General features: G+C 48.4%; 1 protein-coding gene across 24 annotated transcripts in view; it reads left to right on the forward strand.

Moving 5' to 3' along the window:
• Agap1 (ArfGAP with GTPase domain, ankyrin repeat and PH domain 1) overlaps window positions 1-24,595 on the forward strand; it is a 435,489-nt gene that overhangs the window by 214,518 nt on the left and 196,376 nt on the right. The window lies entirely within an intron of this gene.

Below are 24,595 nucleotides of genomic sequence, written 5' to 3' on the forward strand. Positions count from 1 at the left end.
ACAGCTGTAATGTGGGGCCTTAATTAAACTTCCCCATTACACAACAGGACTTGAATTCAAGCATTTGTTTTGGCCAGTGTTGCTAGCCTGAAATGGGTTTTCATTAGCCCGGAAACCAGATCCTAAATTACTTCACGTCTCTAGCAAGACACACTGGAATTCGCGTGTGACGTCTTTTGCCGCTTCATTTCCGAAACAATAAGAATAAAGAGTTCAACCCGGCTCAGCGGCTCTCGAAATGTCATCTTTTTGGTTGATAAAGAAAGCCAATTGATTTAGACCCTGTTCTCTTCGGGTGGGGTTAGGAAATCTGTGAGTAGGACATAGCTCTGCCTTCCACGGGTGACACTGCTGGCCCACTCGAAGCTCCGGGTGATCTAGGGCGCCGTTGCGTCTTCCACAGCCTCCGCCCGGCTTCACTTGGTCTGTGCGCATGGGCACTAGCTGCCTTGAGGGAGGGGAAGAGTTCATGCAGAATACAGCGGGCTCACGTTAGCAGTGCAGGGTTTACCTGTTTGCAGCTAACGGCTGCGGCCCTTGTGAGGAGCCTCCGCAGGGGACTTCCGAGAAGCCAAGACTGCTGCTCTCCACCCTTCTGCAGACCAGAGTGGCCCCCAGGTACCACATTCGCCCTCTGCCCACAGTGAGGTGTGAGCCTGTGACCCAGGGGAAGGAGGCCGAGAGGTGTCAGCAGGGCGTAGCACCGCCCTTACCATACGGGCTGACAAATTTAGGAGCCAGCTTGCAGCACCATGAAGAAAAATTTTCACCTTCCGTGTGTTTACAAACAAGGCAAGGTTCGTTACTTCTGAGGGCCATGAGCATAGCTGTTTCCTCGCCTTTAATTATTTGTTATAAGCTAACTCTACATAAAGCTATTTTAGTGTATGATTTCTGTGCAGCGTTGTTTCCTGTAGAGTCATAAGGATTATTTAGCCATTTTTCATGTGAAGAACCAGAGCTAGGACATTGAAGAGGATCGCTGCTTAATGTCCACCCTCGTCTTCCGGATTCCTGTCCACTCCTGGCCGGAGGGGAGACTCACTGTCCCAACAGGAAACTCACGGGGAGCCAGCCAGACCCTGGTGTAATTGGAGCCTCACTTAATCTGTTCCCTGCTCATCTTCGGACAGGGCCAGCTTCCCAAACCCAACTTTGAGTTTGCAAAGACTGGAGTGACCGGCTAGTGTGAAATGGCGCATTGCATCCCTGGGGAAGCTTTTCTGTCTTGGATGTTCAATGATACTCTAGTTGAAATCGTGGTTTCCTTGTGACTCTTGGGAGTGGAGAACCCTTGATTTCAGCCACTAGGTGTCCACAGTAAGGAGCCAGGGAACTCCTACCTGGTCTGCTCCGGGCCCCACATGGTCCTGCTGTAGTCAATGCTCAGCCATCACTCCCCTCCCCTTCAGAGTGTAGACTGGAGAAGTCTGCCCTGAACGCTCGCACTAGACTTTCCGAGGATTGTTTACATTCCGTCCAGACTTCAGGTTTTTTGTCTGGTATTCCAGGTACCTGAGTCAGAGGCACCCTGCACTTCCTGTGGAATAAGACACAGCCTGTATAGGTGGTCTGGGGAGTTAAAGTGCTCCATGCTGTGTGCGCCTGAATTTTCAAAGTACATCTGAGAGTAGCTCCCCTAGGCTGCCCTCACTCTGCTGTGGTGACCTCTGTGTGGAAACATGAGGATTAGGAGGAAGCCTGAAGGGGGCAGTACCTGCCTAAAATGTTCTAGAAAGCCCACAGGTCTTGTTACCTATGTGTCTTTTTATGAAGAGTCCTGTCTAACCCCTAGCAGAGCGGGGGCCATTAGGTTACGTTGATCTTAAGTTAAATGCTAGCAGGGTGAGCATTCAGGACTAGCCAGCTAGGGACCTCACATCTGCGCTTTCTCCACTGCGCGGTGACAAGAACCCTCCAAAGCAAAGTTAAGTTTTTGTGTGTTAAGTTTTGCTTGTGTGTGTGTGTGTGTGTGTGTGTGTGTGTGTGTGTGTGTGCGCGCGCGCGCGCGCGCGCGCGCTGAGCACCATGTGCATGCAGTTCCTGCAGAGGCCAGGAGGAGGCATTGGATCCCCTAGAACTAGAATTCCATCTCATTGTGAGCCACCACATGTGGGTACAGGAAACCATCTTGGGTCCTCTGCAAGAGCATTAAGTGGTCTTAACCACTAAGCCATTTCTTCAGTCCCAAGTTTTACGTGTGTGAAATCACACATGAGAGCCATCACCTGACACAAAGGTATCTTGTACCGTGTAGAGTTTGTCTAAGGCTGTGCCTGTCTCCCTGTTTCTTCAGGGATGCCGTGGGAAAGGGGATCTGTCCTCAAGGGAGAGCATTGCTGTTCATTAGCAACTACCTGCCCGTCTGTCCTCTCTCAGCCGATAGAGTCCTTGGCCTTCAGCGACTTCTGGTAGAGACACGTCCAGAGTCCCACCCTGTTGCTGGACCTCTGGCCTCAGGGTAGAGGAGTCGGCTTCACAGCCCTATCCTTGGTTACTTCTGCTCCTCCCTGGGAGGTATGCGAACACTTGGGGGTTGAGTGGGGCAGCCCTCATGGCCTGTGACTTCCCTCATCGTTGTGCAGGTTTCCCGTGTGTATGGGCCGCCTTCCTCCCTTAAGCTTGTTACAGGTAGGTGGCCAAGCCTCGGCACTCGTGACTTCATTTCTCTCTTCCCACAGTCAAAGGTCCCTCAGGAATACGGAGTTGTTTCCTCGACCATAATCTCATTTCTTCAGGATCTGGGCACAACTCTCCTTTTGTCCTATCTGGCTGCCCAGAGCAGATGGATTTAGAGAGCCCCGCTTCCTTTCTTACTAACAAGATAAGGTCTGTTCGAGTAGGATTGAAAAAGCAAAGCGAGAAAAATAAAAGCCAGCGGCCCAGCTCAGCGGCCAGTGGGCTTGTCACGTATTAATTTTTCATCGCTGTGGCAAGTTGTACATACATAATCACTTGATTGCAGTGGGAGTTAGGGAGCTCCTATGGTGTCATTTGCATAAATCTTGTTAAGTCAATGGCAGTTAATGAAGTACAAATGAGCCCGGAGAAGGTGACATGCAAATCGTGGGTGGCAGATGGGAGGTCTGTTTAGGGGACGGCAGCTGTGTACTCTTTTCTTCTTTCTCTTTAGCACTTTTTAATCTCTATATCTGAGTGCGTATACACAGCCCTAAGCTTCGGCCTCCTCCCCTTCCGTGGACTCCCAGCCAGGGCCTAACACTCACGCTGAGAGTCAGAGAGGTCAGGAGTGTGCACACCCGTCTACGCACACACACGAGCAGGCGTGAGGTCACCGTGTCTCCTCACACTTCCACAACTGAACACGGATTCCACTGGTAGCCACAAACAGAAGCTATTCGGCACACAAGTCTTAAGAGATTCCAAACCTGAAAATACTGATTCTGCTTAACTCGGTTGAGGTATTTTCTTCAATCTCCATGCAGGGCAGCTGCAGGTACATAGGCCAGAGCCCCACCCTGTGGGCCTGCCATGCCAGGGTCCCAGCAATGAGCCTATCTTGTCAGTACAGGGTCCCCACAGGCAGGGCTCTGCTTGGAGGAGATTTTGCAAAGCTCCTAACACTGTTCCTGCTTTCTGCTTTTTAGAAGCCCTAGGCTTCTAATTTGACCTGTGGTTTTGACGTTTGGAGAGGTTCCAGACTGGACTGAAGAACCCTCAGGAGGTATGTAGAGAACCAAGCCCTCCAACAGGAATGCTCTGAGCCCTCTGCTGCACGACTCTTACCTCAGTCTCCGGGCAGTTTCCAATTCTTTGGATCGTCATCCTCGGAAGACACAGCTCTCCAGTTGTAAAGAACCCATGCTTTGGCACCGACTCAGTGCCCTTAAATGGGGGTGGGGCCGTTTACTTAGAGCAGTGCTCACCTTAGTCCTCATCATAGGGTCCTCCAACTTCTTACTCCATCCAGGAGGCTTGAGTGCTGGGTAGCTGTAATCCGACACAGTACTGCAGGGAACTGGTTATTTCTATTATGACTGTGATGAAATACCCACAGAGGAACCTAAGGGAAGTTCCAGGCCATGGTCCTTCATAGCTGGAGTGTGGGTCAACTGTCACATTGTACCCATAGTCAGCAAGAAGTGGGGGAGGGGAGAACAAGTGCTAGCTGGCACTCAGCTCTCTTCTTCCTCTTCCCCTTTTTATTATGTGTGGGGTTTCTACCCATAGAGTACCGTTGCCCGTGTTTAGTACGGCTTCACTGTTCAGCAGAATTTCTTCTTGGAAATGCCCTCACACAGTCACCCAGGGGTCTGTCTCCCGGGTGACTCCATATCCAGGCAGGTCAACAGAGATTAAGCATGGTGTAGTATCACAGGCTATTGTCCTGTTACTTTATGGCCCTGGCGTCCCTGTTATCTGCCAGTACAAGGAAAGACCATGTGATCTCTCCAGACAAGGACTGTGATCTAAATAGCCTGATTATGTAGCCAAGGGGTGGTTGGTTGTGACCAGGGCCACCTTCTGGGCCATCAGGGGAAGTGCTCTGATATACATGAGAATAGCAGAGGGCAAGTGGAGTCATTCTGAGGCTAATGGTCATGATGGGAGTGTGCCCTCAACTGTCCTCTGTAGATTCTGGGATGTCCCCAAACTAAGATTTCTCAAACATTCAGGCTGCCACAGAGGCACTTGACCACATGGCAGCTTGCCATCCAAGGCTGCTGTGATGGGGGAAGAGCCTGTTAGATGGTCCATTCCTGAGGATTTGGATTTTCACAGAAAACAAAAATTTAAGAGTGTTTACAAGAAAGCCTTAGTAAAAGTTAAAACACTAAACTCAAAGTTCTTTTAATCTTCCCAGTCACACGAAGGCATTTTCATTTTGTTGTGACTTTCTGTTCTGAAAATAATTTCATCCAGCATAGCCCAGCCTGCTTAACTCCTGTCCCCATGCCTCAGGGCGAAGTGGGTCCCTCTGATCTGTCTCAAAAACTTCTTGTTTGGAAACAGCAACAGTGATGGGGTATATGGCATGGCTCTCGGACTGGATACCCCAAAGACAGTTGGGATATCTGAACTGCCTTCTGCTATTTCCTCATTTGCCAAATGGGAGAGTTTGAGGAATGTTTGTATGGGATTCTATGCATACCTAATATCAGGATTATTTGTAGACTGCTGTGAATGGAAATGTTAAGCACTCACCAGGCAGATATCACACCCTCACGGTGACACTCTTGTCTCTCTGCTTAAAGCAGCAGCAGCAGCAGCAGCAGCAGCAGCAGCAGTAGCAGTTCTGGCTGCAGTGCTCCTGCCTGCGGTCCTCAGCAGACTGCCCCTGCCAAACTCGCCCCGACAGGATTGCTCCACGGACCTGTCCCACATAGAAGGGGACATCTGAAGACGTCCTCAGTGGTATCCATCCTAGGCTTTTCAAGAAAGGCGTCACACGGTGACATTTCTATCAGGTTGGAGCAAAAGCACATTTTTCTGTTCCTCCATCTCAGGAAGAGGATTTATTTTTAACCGAATCCCTAATGGCCACATTTTGAAGCCAAGGACACCTGGCAGCTGTAATCACATAGAGAGAAGTTTGGTGGGATTTAAAATTGACATGGAAGGGGTTGAGGGATATCTTCCCAGGTTTCTCCATTTTTTTTTTTTTTGAAGTATACCAAGTATCAGAATTGTTTGTAGACTAGGGAAGCAGGAACACTGAGCAGTTCTCCTCCCAGAGTCCTCTCACCTTGTACCAGACCCTCGCCTGCCACTCTGCTGGCTCTGTGTGTGGCACATTGGCATTGGCCAAGTGCCCAGTACCTGAGTGTGATCTGTAGTGGGTGCTGGCAGTGGTGAGCGGAGTGCTCACAGGCCATGCAAGGGGCTTCTGAGGTGTTAGAGCATCTTACTGCTTTCATTCAGGGCCCATGTCATTTCTGCCAGCCTGGGCCCTGTTACAAATGAAGATTCCAAGGCTCTGGGGGACTGAGTTTGCAGGACTAACAAGTGGAGAAACTGGGATCAAGCCTCTCAGCCCAACAGCATGTCTTCAGCAAGTCTTCCCAGCTGCACGTCCCATCTAGCTCACAGCATACTCTCCTCAGGGCGGCCAGTGACTGTCTGGTTGTGTGAGAGCTATGCTGTATGTGGACCACATGAGATCCTGTAGCTATCAAGGGCCCTGAGGTGGAGGGAATGAGTCAAGTTGAGGCTGAAGTTGAGCATCTGTTTGCCAGGCAATGCTGCTGATGCAGAGCCAGGGGCCACACTTTGGGTTTCTCTTATTTAGGCACAAGAGGTCTCCTGGGCCTTCTCACCTCTGAGGCTCAAAGCCTATCCCAGGAAGTATACTTAAAACTGAGGAGATGTAGTATCCTCTCTGTTCTTCCCCCAACACCTTGTTGGATAGTGGGGTGGTCTTTCTCCTCCTGTGTGTACTCATGATGGAATGCTGTCTCCCTGGTGTCTGCAGAGCAAGAAGGGCACAGTGGAGGACTCGGGTGAGGGTGGTAATGGTGGACATGGCATTACTGACTTTGGTGATGGTGGTGATGGTGACAGCACAGGTGGTAGTTATGGCGATGGGAGTGGTTTTAGTAAAAGTGTAGCTGACGGTGGTGGTAGAGGAGGTCTTAGTGAGGAGATGGTGGAGATGGTGGTGGTGGAGATGGTGACGGTGGTGGCAACGGGTGGTATCAGGGAAGCAGCAGTGATGGTGGTAGCGTTGTGGAGGTGAGAGCCGTGATTGGTAGTGATGAAAAGAGCATAAGCTGATGGTGTGAACGTCTTTTTTTTTCTTCCCTCAAATGAATTTTGAATTCTTGTAAGAGGATGTGCTAACCTTGAAGAAGCTGTGCCTTGCATTGTTACTCTTTAGAAACTGTCTAATTTCTAACCCATCATTCTCTATATTTAACTGTGTTTCATGTATATAAGGTACTATATTTGGATTACACAAGTGGCCATTCTCTGTCTATTCTTCAAAGTATAAAAGCCTTTGTCAGTGGCCCAGAAATCATCTCAAACAACCGGTTCCTTTCGGCCTTTTCTACTTCTCAGAACTCATTTGGAAAAATTGTCTCTAAATGTCTTCGTGCTCATCCTTTGCTTAGAAGGAACTTCTAAACTGAACCAGCAGACTTTAATGACCCTAGCCTATGGCTTCCATGCTAAAATGCTATCCGAATATTTAGTCTCCACTACCCACTTTGTTGTCCTATAGAAAATTGCTTGAAGATTATAAATATCAAGGCAGATACAGAAAAATACATAAACCAAGATGTTTCTGATACTGTTACCAGAATTTGAGGAGTTCCATCTGGCACACCAGATGATATTTGAGAACATCCGGGTCCCCTCTTGGGGTTAGTGTCATTAATACAAGAATTTATGATGGGCTGGAGAGATGGCTCGGAGGTTAAGAGCACTGACTGCTCTTCCAGAGGTCCTGAGTTCAATTCCCAGCTACCACATGGTGGCTCACAGCCATCTGTAATGGGATCTCATGCCCTCTTTGGGTGTGTCTGAAGACAGCAGCAGTGTGCTGACATACATTAAATAAATAAATAAATATTTTAAAAGAATGGACTCAAAAGATACATGAGAATTTTTAAGACACCCCAAGGCAAGCGAACTGTAAATCTCAGCGGCCCGAAGAACAACGTAGGAAGGACTAAAAGCCATGCAGTTGACGGCAGCGTGGAGGGCAGACATGGTGGACGGATGGGCAGCCACATGGCAGGAGACAGAGTTAGGAAGGGCAGAGCTCGGGGAAGGCATGGTCACCATAAGGGAGGGAGAAAGGAGGAGAAGCCACTCAGTGACTGCTTTGAAGACACCTATGTAGTAAACGGCAAGCTGCTGTTGGTAAGAGTTAACAGGAAAGTCTGCTCTGAGGCTTAGGAAAACACTGAGGTTGGGGAGATGGAATTAATGGAACAGCTTGGCCTTTGCTTTGGCGTTACTCTGCCTCTTAGAACACTGGAAAGAGCTCATACTGGGAGTCCCATCAGTCATCCTCACTTCTTCCACTGTGAGCCTTTTGCAAACCCTCTCACAGCTTTTAAAACCAATGCGGTGTTAGGGCTCCGGGGCCTGGCCAATCCAGGACTCCATCTCTCTTCCAGGCCGTTGCTGTGTGCACCTCACGGCCTGTACTTTAGACAGTTCTCCAGTCTTTCCTGCCGTTCACAGTCCCGACCCCATGTCAGGATCATTGCTCAGCCATCTTGGGCCATCTGGTAGCTCTTGAAGAGCTGCTGAGTGTGGGCATGTTTCTAGCAGGGGAGATACAGAGCCCATCCTCAAAAGGCACATGAGGACATTGTTAAGACACCCCAGGGCGAGCAAACCGTAAATCCTAGAACGGTAAAAAGCTGCTTTTGAAATTGGAAAAGTTACCCATTTTGCATTTACCCTGAGCTCCAGGAAGGGTAGACCAAAGCACTCATAGCGGAGCAGATAGGCAACCATCCTCACAGGAGCTTTTTCAGAGCTCTGTCTATGGAAAATGCCATGGGGCTGATCCCTTGTCTCCTGTTCATCTAAGGACATTTATAAACAGTGTGGCCTGCCCCAAGCCAGATTTTGTTAGCATTATGGCTGGCTATTTTCTTTAAACCTCCCACAGGCTGAAGAAGGAAATAGGAAGCATGAGAAGACCTGATTCTCATAACAGAGCCCAATCCTCTTCTCTCTGTGTGTTTGTCTCGGTCCCCTCAGCAGCCCTGAGGTGACATGGCATTCGTCCGTATATTTGACAGATGAGCAAGCTAACTCTCACCTTGTGGGATTCAAACCCAGTTTGCTTATGCTCCAAGTCTGCTAAAGCCACCACGTGACTTCACCAGTTACTGTACGTTAAAGCCCTAGATACAGAATGGCACCCAGAAGAGCTGTGCAAAGACTCTCTGAATAGCGTGTGTGAGGAGCAGTCTTGGCCACATGGCATCTGTGTTCCAGGGCATAGCTAGTCCGGAAGACCTCCTTCCCCTAAAGCAAAACCCTCTGAGTATATCCAGCAGCCGCCGTTGGTAATTGGAGTAGCTGGAATTCGCTGTGGTTTTAATTAGCTGATTACTAGTTTTCTAAAATGTACTGTACTCACTGTGGGTCTTGCAAATTGGTAACCAGTAGCTACCAGCGTAATTAAATATTTCAGAGCACTTGGCTGCAGTAGCATTGAACTGTGAAGAAGTAATGCTGTATAGCCAATCAAAAAGAGATACTTGTAAACCCATTTACAGCGGCAGTGTGCGGTAGGACCATCCCAGGGATGCTTATTGCGGGAGGAATTAAAGATACAATTTTGTGCTAAGAGGCAATATAGAAATTAGTTCCTGAATTACTTGTTAATTGATTTGGTAATCCCCTCGGGCCCGCGTGCTCTCCCCCCACCGCCTTTTTGTTGCTGCATTCAGTTAACAGTGACTATTCCCAGAGCAATAAAAATATTTTTCACACTTAGATTAGATAATGCCCTTCCATCAGACTCCATCCATTTATGTTTGCAGCACCCAGAAGCACCTGCATCAGCTGCAGCCTTTCTTCCTGGGCTGGTCGGGGTTTAGGGTGCTCTCTCGGAGGTGGCCCATGCCTTTGTGAAATGGAACATCTCCTGCAGAAGGAGAGCATGGTCTTGTGTCCCAGATCACAGGCCCCTCCCACCTCTTCCCTAATGGAGCCCACTTTTTTATCAACTCAGTAGACCTGATTCATAGAGCTCTTTATCGTTCGCAATTCGGCAAGAATAACCGTACACACACTGGGCCATTTGTAGGAGAGTGCAAATTGCCATTGGAAATGATTTCTGAAGACAGTGAGGTTTGTTTACCTCCACTGAAATTGAGCATGCATAAAAGAAACACCCAGGGAAGCCTGGGCTGGTCAGAAACGGTTTGCTGGGCCCTAGGCCTGGGTCCCTCTGCCTTCTCGCCTAGAGACTCAAAGGAAAGGACATTGAGAGTTAGACACATGTTGGTACCGCTCCTGTGAGAGACAGAACTGTCCCTTAGAGAAAGGCATTCTTGGCAGCTTGGGCTGCTAACACATGGCCCAATAAGCAATATGGGAAACTACTGTGGAAACGTGGTTCCACTTGTTTTAAACCACCCAGTTGTGTATTTACCGCCCTGTGCCACCTTGTATGTGAATATCATTATGCTCAAACAGACACTATTTGTCCCAGTACTGGGGATTGAACTCAGGGCCTCGTGCCTGATGATAGACAAGCTCTCTGCATACATTCCCCAGGCCGCATGATACTTCATTTTCAGGTAAGAACAGCAGCCAGTGTTTACACTTAGCAATTTCTAAGAGTAAGGCTGTGGGTAGGATTAATTAGTCCTTTATCAGTTTGACACGGTTTTTCTCTTGTTCATGGGTAGGTATGTTTGCACCTTGGTCAGTGTAAACAATACAATGTAACACTTAATCTCAATGCCTTTACCCTGTCAGCTGGACCCAGATAGAGGCAGCTTGGAGAGTTGGACTCGCATTGCACCCAGCCCCCTGAGGAGAAACCCCTAGCTGCTGGAACGTTCCTCACTAACATGCAGCCTGTTGAGGTCTTACAGTACTCCGCCTCTGCCACCCAGAGGTGCTAGAATTTTGGTGTCAGTCATGAAAGAAAGGGGAGCTCTTCGTCTTGTTTAGTGTTTAACTGGTTCCATCCTTACTGTTCTGTTTCCCCAAACCCTTAAATGTCCTCATCATCGTTTCCCCATAGAACTATGCCGCACTTGCTAAAAGCTTCTGCATGGCTACTTTAGCTCATCCCTTTGTTTTGTTTTACCAGATTATAAAAGGTCAGGCTTTGGACAGCATCCCCCAAAGCAATGTCTGCTACCTGCCTTTCTGGTTCTGCTGGCTCCGATACGTTTGATAACTGCCTTCCATTTTTAGATAACACAGAAGGTGCTCCACTTAATAAGAGAGTTCAGCAGGGAGTCCCACTTGATCCTGAGGAATGGGAGAAGCAAGGAACATGCACAACCCTGGGCTTGCACCGTGGTTGCAAGGAGAGAAAATGCATTGGTTCTCTGATTGGGAAGACACAGTTGTACACATCGGATGTTACAAATAGGACTTTTGCCTTCTGTAAGCATCTCATGTTTGAAGATAATTTCTAGTATTTCCCCTGGGATTGCAAACTGCGTTTTTCAGGAGTTTCCTTGAATTTGGTTCTCCACCAAGACTGGTTGTCATGTGCATGCTGGAATTCAGGGCTTTGGCTGAAGGTTTGACACAAGAGACAAGGACTGGCAGGGCATTTCCAAGTTGATGGCTGTGTCTGCTTGGTATTTCTCTGGATATTTCTGTACTCTAATGACTATTTTTCCTAATACTTGTGCTAATAATTTTTAATGGCTCACACTGCATAGGTGACATTTTGATACATTAATGAACCTTATCAATGACTTTTAAAAGTTCTTAATGTGCAAGGGTACTTAGTCATACATGGTTCCTGAAGGGAGGGGAGAGGGCATGGACATGGACCCCTGCCTACATGCACTATGAACTGTACGTGATGGGTGTCATCCTTAATTATGTCCTGTGCCCTAAGCTCCACTTCAAGGTTTATCACAAAGGAAGGACCTGCTGATGGAAGCTTCTAGAGGTCCAGAGAAGTAAGCCCAGCAGGTTTCCGTGTGGCAGAGAACTTTCTAGAGGGCTTGCCGAGACCATGAACAGCCTGCTGAAATGGTACCTTTGTACAGAAAGGTGGTCTGATAGAGTTATTACAAACCCTTCAAAGGGAGACAAATGTCGATAATGCTCTTGACCTTTACATTTCTAGTGATGGGTATTTGCTAGTTGTTCTCGGGCTTCTAGGGAATGGACGTTTCTGGGGCACTGGCAGCGATCGAGTTTCCAGAACAGCAAAGCAGCCGATCTGTGTTGTTACCATGTCCTGGGGCCATGGCATCCCCCTGCCCCTCACCACTGGTATACAGACCATGAGGTCAAGAATCCAGTAGTAACCCTTAGTCGTTGGTATATGCAGAGCTCCCAGGGCAGACCTCAGTAAGTGCTTAACCCAGGGTGGGGGAATCTCTTCTCACAGCCATCTTAGGAAGCATAAGGATTGGTTGCACTCTGAGAGTGTGGAACCGGCAGTGCTATAGCCCTTAAGCTTTCAGTGGGAAGCCCGAGTTGTATGTTCTGGAAGGTTTACAGAAAATGCTTTGAGAGAGGTGTCTAGGGTGACAGTGCATGGGCTACATTCTGAGACAGAGGGTGACTTCTGCTGGCTCTGGTGTTCCTAGTTGCCACATGCTGCTTTACAGTCTGAGAAGATCAAGGGTTTCCCCCAACTCCCTTGGGGCACAGCTCCTAGACTCCGGCCCCACCCTCATTTCCACCTCCCCTCAAGATTTTTGATCCTCAGTGTTAAGGACCAGGTATCATCACCTTATACCATGCCTTTCTGCCTGGCAAGGGGCTGATCAGAGACCAAGTCCTCTTACATTCCTGTAGCCTTTCTGCAGCCAAACTCCGGGTGGTTGGAGGTGGGGTGCAACCAGGACTTTTCCAGTGATTTCAGCCCTTGTTTATTCCATGATGGGCTGCTGGCAGACCCTGTGCTGTAGTAGTTACTGGGATCTACAGAATCAGCCCAGCTGCCCTGGCCTTGGTAACCAGGCACGTCATTTTCTGCAGATTTGGAGCATATGACCTCTGTCAAAGTCTATCTTTTGTTGCCTTGAGTATTGTGGGCAGAATGTCACTCCAGTCTGCAAGGGCAAATGTGTCCTCTGAATGGAGGCTCCATGGCATGCTAGCCAGGCTCAGGAATAACAGCATGGAGACACCCTGAGCTGCAGAGGGCTCCCTGCTTCACATTGAAACTTGGTGGCAATTGTATATTGAAAATACCGTGAGTCCGAAATGCACTCAGTGCCTCTAACCCAAGGGTACCCTGTACTCAGCAGATTTGGGATGGATGCCACTGTTGTGATCATGGGTCTAATGGGGACTGTATTCAGTCATTCCCCAGTGCCCCAAGACAAGTGGTACCTCATCCCTAGTCCAGGAAAAATGCCAAATTCAAAATTCAGACTAGTGATCTGTATGTAAGGGTGCTCTGACTACAGTGTCTGTCATTGGTGTACGGGGTTGATTGGTCTATCCCCACACTGCATCCTTGATTGAAGAGACAGTCTTCCTCCATATTAGAAGACCCTTCTTAGACAAGAGCTCACTAGTAACTGATGCTCGCTGTAAACCCTCTGAACAAGCTCCCAGCGTGCTATTTCTACTGAGCACCTACCGTGTTTACTCTAGCATAGAACCGAATACCTTGATTTGAGCTGTTATAGGTTGAGGGCAACCATCAGCAGGGTCCAGTGGAGGGCTGTTGGGGTTACGACAGAAAGACCGTGAAGACAGATGGGTTAGGACTGCTGAAGATATGACTGTGGAAGAACTTGGCTCCATATAGGAGTCTCCATGGCAGGAGGCGGGCTGACCTGAAATCATCATGGCTGCCCTTGATGCATTAGTGTACTTATCAGTAAGTCCGTTACATTTAAAGGGCCACTTAAGTATTTACCAGCTGAGGTTTTCTTGGCTCTATGATAATCTCCAAGAGTCTCTTGTGTCTGACAACAGTGGCACTTACCCTCCCAAGGTCAAAGCAAAGCCTGGCACAGGAGGGCTTGGAACTGAGTGGCTTGGTGGCTTCCTTCCATACCATTATTCTGATAGCTGTCTGGTAACCAGAAAGCTTCGGATAAAGTTTGTCCTCTCCTGGACAAACAGTAGGTTTTGAAGGGAGAAAGCCATTGTGGACTTACGAATCCAGTGTGGGATCCCCTGGGGCTCTGTGGGCTCAGGACTTTCTCAGAAGTGATCTTGGAGGATGTGGGATTCTTTGGGCAAGTCTAGGAAGGTCCAGGCCTAGGTCTGTCACCATCATCCTGGTGAATGTCTCCCAAACATGTCTTATGGTAGGAAGATTCCCACAGGGTTCCCATTACCAGGGTCCCCACTCGAAGATACATATCATAAAAATTGTGGTCACACAAGACTCATCACTGTCCAGACTCTTGTTTACCCGAGGACTGACTCCTGGTATTGCGCATTATATAGGTTTGGACAAACATAGAGCAAATGTATACACCACCACTGCATTATTGTTCCAAGTAATTACAGTGTGGTATGCCTCCAAGGTTCTGGAACCTTTCTACCTCTTCAGTCCCGTCTCCCCCTTTCCCGGGCACCACTGGTCATTTTACTGTCCACATAATGGTGTCTTTTGCAAGACATAATATCATATAGGTGGAATCTTATAGTAGCCTTTTAAGACGGTATGCTGTTAGCTCCTGAAGTCAAGTGGGAAGAGTTTGAGTAAGGAATTGTATACACTGGGTTGGCCTGTGGGCATGTATATGAGGGATTATCTTAGGTTTATTGGTGTGGGAGACTGTCCATTATGGGTGGCATCATTCCCTAGGCAGGCATTCTGGGTAGGGAAAGCTGAAAGCATTCACACAAGCAAGCAAGAGAGCATGTCTTTCTGCTCTTGACAAGGTGTAATGTGAGTAGCTGCTTGACATTCTTGTCTTGACTTCCCCACAGTGGTAGACTATAACCTGAAATTGAGAGCCAAAATAAACCCATTTGTCTCCTGAGTTGCTTTTTCTCAGAGCATGTAATCACAGCCTCAGAAATTAATCTAGGACACATGCATCCATTCACGTGTTTAAAAGTTCTTTCAACTCTTCCTGTGGTTGGAGAGATCTTTCTTGTCTTTTTCTTCAGTGCTTGTAACACACTGTTGTCAGAGTCTGCCACGGGCATCCATGTGCCTCGTGGAAGGGCCTCTTGGGTTCTGCTACATTTGGACAGCGGTGATTAAGACAGGTTTCTGGCATTTACGTCCAGGGTTTTCTGTGGAGCTACGTTCGCAGCACATCCGCATGACTACGAAGGAGCTGCCAGGTTGTATGGGAAGGGTTTTCAGTCTTGTAAGAAACTGTCGATCTGTGTTCCAGAGTTGGCCGCTCTGTCCTGCGTCTTCCCCCAAGGCGCAGTCTCCTGTTGTCCCGCATACTGGTCAGGTTCAGACCTGGCAGTTCCCTGGGCTGCACAGCTGTCTCCTTGTTTAAGTCTGGGTTCCCAGTGGCATAGAATGTTGAGCATCCAAGGTCTGCTCCCCGCCTTTGCATACTCTTTGTTGGGGTCTCTGTTCCAGTCTGGTGCCCATTTGGAATTTGGGCTGTTTGTTTTGCTACTGATTCTCATCATCTGTGGCATGTTTTGGGTGATGGCTTGTGTCATCTGTTAGCGCCTCCCCTGGTCTGTGGCCACTCAGCTCATTCTCCCCGCCAGCGTTCCTCCATGTGGACATTTTCTCGTGTTCTCATTCATTCTGACCTCAGGCTTGCTCCGTTTGGTCTGTAACATTACATCACCACTTTCCTTACCGTTTAGTGGAGCCATTTTTTACAGCATTTTAAAACCTTGTGAGCGTTTCCTCAACTCTTGATGATTGAATTACCCAAGACCTCAGGAGGGGTGACACGTTATAAATGACATATTACAGGTGTCTAAAGTTAATTCCAGTTGATGAACATTCAGGAAATGGGCAACATTTCTCATGCATAACCATGCTACATGTCCTGGGTCAGCGCTAAGCTCTTATTAGCAGCGAACAGAGCAGGCTGACTTCCATTTTTGCTGGCTGGAGTGACCCTGTGCACACTAGCCCAGGGGAGGGGCATAGCATGTGGACAGGAAGGCAGGTGGGCGTCCATAAAAATACAGTGGCTGGGTAGGTAGGTATTATGAACAGGAAAAGAGAGATTAGATTCTAGAAGATAACTCCCTCCCTCTTTCCTGGGTAAAGGACAGCTGATTCCCACAGCACTAATACCTGCTCCAGGCTTTGTAATTGACCAGTGCCAGGGACGTGGTTCTGAGATTGCATGACTGACAGATGAGACCTGGAGCAGCCGATGGTTAGGTGGATCCCAAGAACGACTGGGCAGCCTCGTGGTAGGTGGCTTTGGGACAGTCGCTGGCAGGGTGGGGCCAGCAAGCAGGCTTCTAGGTGCAGGGGTGACCCATGTGTCGGCACTGAGGGAACACCAAGGGTCTGTTCATTCTCCCTCGAGCCTAGATTCTCCTCAGGGCACTTCCTGCTGCCATCTTGTAGCTTCTGCACCATGGTTAAGTCCTCTGCCAGGCATGGGCTCTTGGTTCCTGATACAGGAATGAATGAATGAACAGTAGTGTATATGTAAATGCACTTTGCAGGTGGGACACTCAGCAAAGCACACTAGTTGCTTCCCATGCATTTCTCTACTTATGGTCTAGTGGCTCTCCCATGGGTTATTAGTTCAGTGTCCCCTGTCCTCACTCAGTTGCCCTGGTTTTTAGGGTAAGTGATACTTGCCGCTATGACCGTCCGACCCGCTTGTTGTCCGGGGCTCACGGTTTGAAAGTCCCGTGGTCATAACGCTGGCTCCACATTTACGTATCAGCTCTCCTTCTAGCTTGAATCAGCTGGCTGAGTGTGGCAGAGCATGAAGGAAGGCACGCTCACAGTGACTTCGTTGCCCGGCTTCAGCTGCAATTAGTGGGACCCCCATCATAGAGCTCTGTGTGGAAAGATCCCAGGTCACCTTCACTCTTCCCTACACAGACGCAAAGAGCTATTCAAACCCATCTAGTGTGTGGTTCAGACTTTAGTTCCTAAGGACAAGGCAGGGTCAGACAAAAACACGGGGGTAGATCATGAGTGCGGCTGTCTTCATACTCCTCCCTGCTCTCCTTCACCCAGCATGCACAGTAACTGCCCGCCTTCCCCGGCTGTGGGAAGTGGCAGCGCTGCCTAACCTTGCTGAGTACACTAAGTCACCGTGTGTTAGGAGGGCAGAGTTCTCCGAAGCCTCGCTCATAATTATAGCCCTTAATTCACACATTCAAGCCTGCCTTGAGAAAATATTTTACCTGGAATGTCATATTTGGAGCACCTTATGCTGGAGTTCGCCTCCATTTTTGTAGATTATTCATCTAGCAGACTATTATGAAGGAGGTCCCCATGAGAGGATAGGAAAATGCCATTTAAATGAAAGGTCACCCAAGGAGGAGAGGCTCTGCAATCAGACAGGCAGCTGGAGAGAAAGCCAGTGTGGCAGGGAGCCTCCCACCTCCTGGGAACTTGTGCAGAGAGGAGGCTCCATCTACTGCCAGTGCTGGAGGGCACAGCTCCAGGCCGCAGGGACGGCCCAGCCCTTCCTAGAGCTCTAAGCAAGCAGTACGGATTCCGTTGGGGGAAAATTCCAGACTCACCCACTGATGTAGCATCACTAATCTACATGATCACCACTGCTGGACAGTAGTGACTTTGAGGAGTTAGATCCGGGTGAGTCACTGCAACCTTGTGTTCCCTGCTGTCTGCTGCACACACTCCCTTTCCTCCTGCTCACTGCTGCCCTCCCCAGTCACACAGCAGCCTCCAGGTGCACAGCACACTCTAGCCTGTTTCCTTTTAAGAAGTACCCACCCGAAGCCAAGGACTGTACTATTTTTTTTTTTCTCATTGCAGTGACAAAATCTCAGGTGAAAAGAACTTAAGAAAGGTAGGGTCTGTCCTGGCTTACAGTTTGAGGGTACAGTCCATTTTGCCTCGAAGGCCCGGCGGCAAGGGCCTGAGACTGCCACGTTTATCCACAGTCAGGGAGCACAGGGAGACGAATGCTGGTTTTCTTATTGTTTAGCCTAAGACCTCAGCACATGGGATAGTAACCACAGTTAGGGCCTATCTTCCCATTTCAACTAACCTCATCTAGAAAAATCCCTCACAGAAACCAGGGAGATGGCCCATAGGTAAAAAGCACTGGGTTTAATCCCTGGAATTTAGAAAAGATATTAACAGGCAATGCCACCAAGTTGTTCTGACTTTTATACATGTAGCACTCTCAGCCACATACACATATAAAAGTAATGAAATAATTTTCAAAAAGAGATGACATTCTCCAAGTTTTGTCTCCTAGGTAAACTGTAAATCTCATCAAATTAACAAAATTAACCATCATAGAGCTTCCAGAAAATTTTAACAAGGTCTGGTCACAACCAGTGTAGACCTTTCAGTGGTTCACACTGCCTGCCTTAAAATGACCTGACCCCTTCAAAGGCACAGAAGGCCTAGCCTGAGTCTCACTCAGTTACACACACACACACACACACACTCCCATTCACATTTCCTGGTGTGCACACACTGACACACTGTGTAATAGCTTCTGTGGGCTGGCTTCTAGGCTTGCAAAAACACCTATTATCTGTCTAATAAACATCATTCCTCCCTCTCTCTGCTTTGAAACCTTTCTGGTTTATGTTGGATAAGAATACCCCCTGCCCATAGATGGGTTCCTCCTTAGCACCCTGTCTGCTTGTTAGCTCAGGTGACCTTTTCAGGCGAGGGGCGCACCTTTGCCTCTCCCCAGACAATGGCTTTCAAGAGTACCCTCGGTGTGTCCTGTGCATCCCTCTGCGGTGCACTTGCAGACGAGGTCCTGCCTCCGTTGCAGAGAGCTCATGTAGAGTTGAATGCCGTTCACGCGGCATGTTAATCAGCGTGTGTAGATTAAGGTGGGAGGTAATGATGCTTCTGCTGCCTCTCAGTGAGGCAGAGAAGGCGGTTGAGAACAGCTCACCACTGGCTGGAGTGGCTCGGCTGTCACCTCGATTATTAATATGTTGTGAAGGCATTTTGGGGATTCCGCCATATTTTGTATGGTTGCCAAAAAAATGTTGACAGTCGTATTGTGGTTAATAAATTCATTTAGATTTATAAGCATTGTTTACAGAACCTGTTCGCCTGCTGAATCTCCAGCAGCATCTGTTCCTTCTTACTAATTAACTGCTAATTACGAATGAGCTTTGTGTGTTTGTCAGTATAACTGGCTCATGCATTTTGTAAGGAACATTAACAAATTGATTTACATAGCGGCAAAGCAATCAGAAGAGTAAACTGAACAGCAGCATCTAAAGCCCTTTAGCCGCTTTCTGAATGAAGCAAACTTTTGACACTGTAAATATTGTCATACTCTCCCTGTTACCTTAATCCTTCAGTAGAGGCGCAGTGGTCAAAAGCTGTGTAGATTGAGTCCTAGTCAGATTAGGGAGGTGCGGCGAGCAGCCTGGAGCTCTGACAGGTTAGTCCATGGGCGCCAGCAGAATACAACTCCCAAAGTACCGTCCTGTGGGAGGCATCCCCAGCTCCTAAGGAAAACCTCTTCCAGAGAGAGCATCCCGCAGCACTCAATCTCTGAAGTTCTGGTGAAGTTTAAGGCCAAGCCAGAGCCTCAGCCTGTGTGCTGCAAGCCCTCACCAGAAATACGAAATCTTGTGTCTCACATCCTGGCTCCTCTGGGGCTCTGCTCATGTGGAACTTTGCCTTTAAAGACAACTCTTTCCCCAAACTCATTCAGAAGGAGGGTTTCAAATGTCAGACCTCACCTGGCCTCTGACCACCAGGGAAAAACCAAAGCAGGCCCTTCTTACAGGGAGCTGTTTGTATCCACTGCAGCTAGAGCCTCGGCTAGCACAAAGCGAGAGCAAATGTGTCCCATATGAGCGCTTCACTCCTGGTTGGTGCTCCGACAAGAGGCAGGCCAGAGCGTAGCCCATGAGCCTCGAGAAGGACTCAGGTTCAGCAGACGAAGAGCAGTCCAGCTCCACAGAGCAAAGCATGTCTCTGTTTAGAGGTCATGGGTGCTGGGTATAGACCAGTCGGAGTTTTAGGATGGGATTTCGTAGCCCTGACCCTTCTCAGACCATCAGAGCCTACCGAACCCCAGCTCATTATAAGGTAATAGTGAGAGATAGGCCTTCATCTCCAGTTTTGTCGGATGGACTAGGGAGATAACCCATGACATGTGACACGGGTGGCAGAAATAGCAGCTCAGTAAACAGCACTGCCATTGGGCACTCATCCTGTAAGTATGAGGTAAGACTGGACACGTTAAATTTTCTCGCCGGCGAATTTCTCTTAATTGTAGATAAGTGTGAAGAACTTAAGCACACACAAAGAGCAGCATGCCACAGAACAACAGGCCCAAAGGAAGCGTGTGGCGGGAACAGGAAGTTAGTGTACAGAGCTCACTCCACACAATTAGCACGTTTAGTTGACAGCTGAGCCATCTGACGAGCGTAATTAATGGTACTCTTGATTGAAAACCGGCTGGTCTTGTAAATATTTGCATCCAAGATGTTTTTAAGTAACGTGCCAGAACGTTCCTTGCGGTGGGGTGGGTGGGAGCCATGCACTCGGAAGTACCTGCCCCTCCCCAGGAGAAAGTGTTTGGAAAATTTAGTGAAATCAAAGCGGTTTGCTCTAAATACTGTGGAGTGGTGAGCTTCAGAGCCAGCTTTGTGCTGTGTGTGCTGGCAGCTTCCCCTAAGTGCAAAGAGGGGACATTTGAGAGAGGTGGTGTGTCCGCTCTAAGAACCTGTAACCTGGCTCTGAAGCTGTGGCCTGGGTCGGGCCTCAGCAAGAAGTGACATTCCTTCCAGGGCTGTGTGCTTGTCCGCCGTCCCTAGGATTGGCTGTGTTTCATAGATGGCACGTAAGAAGCCAAGGCTTTTCTCTCAGAACCGAACTGATTCAGGCTTCCCGAACAAAGCCTGAGTCAGAAGGAGACTTTAATTTGGGACATCAGGTGACAGTCCATTTTCTAAGACTTTCTGGTTTAAATGTTGCCCCTTAGGGATTTACTTTGAAACATGAAGTCTCACCCAACCAAATAGGATGTATGTATGTGGAATTTATTCAGGAGGCAACATGAAGATGTCTCTATATTTAAAAATCAGCCATATTGTATATTTAACATGAGAAATCTAAATGTCAGAAGACACTGATGTTCCTGTTCCCAGGAGTCTCTGTTAACTTGAAAGCAATTTTTATGGAAATAACAGCCTGTGTTTGAAGTAAAATGTTTGCACTTTTCCACTTAAACGTCTCGGGGGACGGACTGCAAAGCCTTGGGTGCACTTTTCAGCCTTGAGATGCGTGTGTACATAAGTACTAGCCATACCGCAGTCGGTGGTTCAGCCTGGGGAGGGGCTGGGACTCCTCTGATGGTCACAGAACAACCTGAAGGGTTTGAAAAGTCAAAACCATGCTAGAGAAACCGGGCACAGCTTCTGTTGGTAGTTAGTTCCTAGTATGTCTGCAACACTTGGGACCTGTGAATGCCACTTGCCATGAGACCCCCTGCCGTGGATCTCCTTAGCACATACAGAAACACAGGGGAACCCCTGCGCTAAGCGCAACTGAGGTGGGTTAATAGGTAAAGGTGCTTGCCACCAAGCCTGATCCCATGTAATGGAAGGAAAGAACCAGCTCCCAAAAGTTGTCTTTTGACCCTGACATGCTTGACTACCTACACACACTTTAAAAAAACAAACAAAAAAACCAAATGAATCCTACCTTTGAGAATGTTGCCCAAGTCTGCCTCTGCAGGGCCCCTGCTGCGAGTCCCCCCATAAGAACACCCAGTCTGAGTGTACTTTCTCCTCTAAGAACCTGTGCCCTGAGGGTGCCCCCTTCTGTGCGGACCCTGCCCTTGGTCTACTATCCCTTGAGAGCCCCCCTGTAGGCAAATGTTTTTGTCAGGGGCTGCTGCTGCTGCCTCTCTTCTGGGACTTGTAAGGAAGGGAGAGATCTCTACCATTTCATATGTGAAATGGTTCCTTATTTTCAGATTATTATCATTGAAAGACATTTCTGTAGCTTGATTTCCACCCAGAAATAGATGTCACCAGCACAGGGTGAGAGAAACTTAGAAAGAATTATGAACTTCCCCTGAAATGAGAAAGTCAGTGAAGGGAGGCCACATAACCAGAAAGGGGGAAAATTAAAATCTGAAATAATTTATGGGCAAAATAATTCTCCAGCTAAGAGTGTATTAGCTTTGTATTCAAAACATTTGAGACGAATATTTGTAATAAGCCTGTATTGTGATTGTGGCGATCCAAGGCCTCTCTACAGCCTAACTAGGCTGATAGGACGGGGAATGGCTGTCCAGCAACAGTCTGGTGGACTTGACCATTGCCGAGACCGTTTAGAAGAAAAGGCTAAGGAACATTGAGGTGGGGAGAGCAGTCCTTCTCAGGGGAGAACTGTCACTTCAAAGCTCATCTTCTTTGTTGGCGTCCTCAGTTTCCTGTTTGTTCTTCAACTTTGTCAAGGTCTGCAGGAGGATGGATTAGAACTCGACATTGTCCCTAGTGATTCATAAGGAGGTGCGGTCAAATCATCGCAGTGGCTAGGCCAGAAGGGCAGAATCCCACTGGGAGGAACAGCATCCCAGGGATAGACCGAAAGTCTGTGCAGGCCATTGAGAAAGCGCCACAGAGACAGGGGGCGTGAGATGGCTCAGTCAGCTAGCTGCTGGCTGCACATGCATGAGAACATGAGTAGCAGCCCCAGTATTATTACCTCTTGTAATCCTCTAGTGATGGAGACAGTAGGATCCCTAGGGCTGCCTAGACAGTTAGTGTAGCTGAAAGGGCAAACTCCAGGCCCAGAGAAAGACCCTGTGTAGAGAGCAGTAAGCTTCTCTGGGACCAGAGAGACGGCTTGGACAGTGAAATGCTTCTCACACAAGCCTGATGGGCCAGGCTTAGTCCCTGAAGCCCAGCTAAGATAGAAGGAGAATCTTCTGGCCTCTGACTTCTACATACATGTGACATACCAACACACACAGAGAAGTGCACACATGCATATATACTCAAGGATAAGAAAATTGAAATCCCGGGGTTGGAGATTTGGCTCAGTAGTAGAGCGCTTGCCTAGCAAGCTCAAGACCCTGGGTTCGGTCCCCAGCTCCAAAAAAAAGAAAAAAGGAAAAAAAAAAAAAAAGAAATTTGAAATCCCTATCTGAAGGAGTGGAGAGATGGATACTGAAAAGGACTAGGAGGAGAAAGGATTTGCCTTTTTATTTTATTTTATTTTTTAAAAAGAAACATCAAATAGGAAAGAGACTAAAAGCATCTCTTCATTTGTGTCTTGGAGCAATGGAGAACTAAAGGATAAACAGGAAGGCAGTACTGAGAAGTTCACCCTGATGTGACGAGGGGGAGGGGAGGGCCGGAAGACACTAGGTAGCATAGTAAATGGAGCGATGGCCAACAGCCTAGGAAACATTTCATAGGATGGTAACTTGCTTGTTACTGGCTTTCTGCATGTCAGGCATTCTTTGATCTCCACCAAGGTCTTGTTCCTCCCAAGTACTGCTGAGTTTCTGCCACCTTCTGGCTGAAAGAATAAATGATTTTAAGTATAAATCGCTCCCCCTACCAGCTCGAGTCTCACCCAAGTATCGTTTGTTCATGAGCTCCTATTTACCTGAAGCCTCTGCACTGCTGCTCCCTTCCCTCTTCACCAGCTCAAGTCTGCCACATACCCAGCAGCGTCTCTGAGCAGTTTACTTAAGAAATCTCATGGCCACATCCCTTTGGTGCTTGGATCACGGTGCCCTGATGTGAGGTGCCGCTCATACATACAGAAGACCTCGACTTGTCATTGGGAACACTGTCTCTGCGGTCCCCTTCTCCCTGTCCCCTAGTGTTGGGTTTTGTCTCTTCTCCATGTCCCAGTTTCAGATCCAATAACGCACATATTCAAGGGAACTGGGGTCACAAATGGCTTGTGTTCTCCTGTTACTGCAGCAGATGGCTTGGTCTGGAGTGATAAGTCAGATCAGGTGCTCCTAATGCAGGGAGCCATAAGTAGCTTAGGGAGCTGTTAAGCCGGTAAGCGCATATGCTTAGCAGACCCTGTGACCTGGTGACCCTCCAGAACCAGCTACCTCCCATCAGCAGTGTGGTGGACACTCAGGCTGCCCTCGATCCTCAGGGTGTCCAGTAAAGAAGTCTCCGTCTCTCCCACAGAGGTTTATTACATTTTAAGGAACAGATCTCAGTAGTTGGTTCTTTGGCAATCTATTGACGTTCAAGACATCAACACAGAAGGCGTTCTTTTGGGAAGGACCGAGAAAGACCACACGCATGCACCCTCTTTGTGGGCTGCTGCCTTGGTCACTTCCAAAACTCAGCATGTCTTCATGCATTGACAAAATAGTAAAGTTAAAGATGCAGATGTTAAAACTAAGTAGATGTGGCGCTGGTGCCCACCCCATGTGATTGGCACAACAGCACCCATGGAGTTCAAGTGTCTTGATGGGCGCTGATGACGTTGAGTGCGTCTCACCTCTCCATGCCCCAACCCACCCACCCCTTTCCTATTGGAAGGCAGGTCTAGGGAAGACGAACTCCAATTGCTTCCTCTACCCTCGATGGACCCTTTTCCTACTGGAAGGGTCCTTTTCTCTTCGTGCTGCCCTGTACCGCCCTCCTCCCCCATTCTTTAAAGAGTCCTGTCCCAGCAACTCTGTGCCCTCTGCCTTCTGAGTCACAGCCTTGATCCCAGCTTGCTTTGTAGGACTATGCCCTGTGTCAGTGAGTGGGAGATCTTGGCTGTTCCTTCAACATCACACACCGCAGCTCTCCAAGCTGTGCAGCTGAGGATGTGAAGTTCCCTCTTGGTTCCTGAAGTCTTCCCACATTCCTGTAGAGCCCGCGCTGCTGCTGCTGCTGCTGCTGCTGCTGCTGCTGCTGCTGC

This window comes from Rattus norvegicus, chromosome 9, assembly GCF_036323735.1.
Source record: "Rattus norvegicus strain BN/NHsdMcwi chromosome 9, GRCr8, whole genome shotgun sequence".
Classification (NCBI taxonomy): Eukaryota; Metazoa; Chordata; class Mammalia; order Rodentia; family Muridae; genus Rattus; species Rattus norvegicus.